The following is a 1,670-nucleotide window of genomic DNA, read 5'->3' as shown; positions in this document are numbered from 1 at the left end:
CTACCTGGAGCAGCTGCTGCTCTTTAACTCCGCTATTTGTAGCCTTCCTCCCCACACCCCTTCCCCATTGTGTGCTCTGATTGGCTCAGCTCTAAGGGGGTAACTAGGGTATGACCTACCAAGCAGATTGCTCACAATTACAGGTTCTGAGAGAGCTTCAGAAACAGCTACTGAACATATCCAGTAACTGCCACATCCGTTCTAGGTGTTTCTGGGCCCCTGTGGCTGAGTTGCCCTGCAGGTATGTGGAAACCCACTATGCCAACTAAAATCCATGTCTCCTCTTCACTGTTTCTCTCTCCCTTTCTTTGAGCCAAAGTCAAATGCTACAGTATAAAGCACAAGTTACACATGCACTCATTGAGCACATATGAAAACTATGCTGCCTCTAAACCAATAGGTATGGCAATATGGTTATTAATATATAAGCAAATATCTACCACAGGTAGGAGCCTGTTAATATTGCTGGTTTGGGTGTTGCTGCTGTAGCAAACGTGTTTACTCACAAACATTGCATTTGTTCAACTAAAATAATTTAAAAATCTGATTGCAAACTCCTGAGAAGACACTTCAGTTTAGCCAGGTTTAAAATCAGATCCCCACAGGGTTTTGAACCATTTTCACCAAGTCAATTAAAAAATACACTGTTAGTTAAATGGCTGCCACTTTGTGTGTAGACAGAACCTAAGATCATTTCTACCCCACAGGAAGCATTTAATTTTAATAACATATTTATGGATATTCTTTTTCCACAACAGTTATGTAACACCACTAAGTGCTTTACAAACATTAATGAATTTAGCCTCATAACAGTCCTATGTGAGATGTTATTACCCTCAGAGTGCACAGTTTAAGAAGTGAGGCAGAGAACTTAAGTAACAAGAACAAAATCAGAGGGGCAGGAATGGACCCAAGATCTCCTGATTCCCAGTCTTGTACTTTAATCACTACAATGCCTTTCCATAGGTACATGTTTTCAATATAACAATGAAGTTAACTGAGGGTTAATGCCCAGTGATGTCCGTGTGAATCCTTACATCATTTTTCTAAGACATGAATAGCGTTTAACCCAAAGCTATAAATTTATTTATTTCTCTTTAGCGTGAGACAAGCTGTTAGTTTGTTTGTATGTATGCTTGTTAGAACATAAACAAAATAAATGAATGCAATATCAAACATTGGCCTACTACATCAAAGACCTTATAGCAAAGTAGAGAAGCTTATGCTGCATCCCTTGATGTCAGAGTTTTGAAGATTTCATCCCACCATAGGCTTTTCAGCTTTTGAATGTCACAACTGTAATAATTGGTACATGGGCAAAAGAATGAGCTGAGCATAGGTTGTCAGAGGAGGAACAGAAATTTCACAAGGTGAAAAGAAGTTCTTGGTAAGTGACAGATAGATATAGGTTGGCTGGGATGATTCTTAAGTGGTGGCAGGAGGACAGTTATGGTAACTACGTGCTGAAAATAGAAAAATAACATTTGTGATGACTTCAGCCAAAAAGCCAACTTCAGGATGGCTCTCCAAATTAATTATTCAGCTGGAGAGTTATGGGTGTAAAGGGATGTGCAAAACTGCACAATTCAAAAATGGTCTGTAAGAAAGAATTACCTTTTTCCTGAATATATAGGCTATTATTATTGTTTTCAGGCACAGAACAAATGCAG

Source organism: Mauremys mutica, chromosome 4, assembly GCF_020497125.1.
Source record: "Mauremys mutica isolate MM-2020 ecotype Southern chromosome 4, ASM2049712v1, whole genome shotgun sequence".
Classification (NCBI taxonomy): domain Eukaryota; kingdom Metazoa; phylum Chordata; order Testudines; family Geoemydidae; genus Mauremys; species Mauremys mutica.
The sequence above is the reverse complement of the archived record's forward strand: the minus strand, read 5'-3'. Positions refer to the sequence as shown.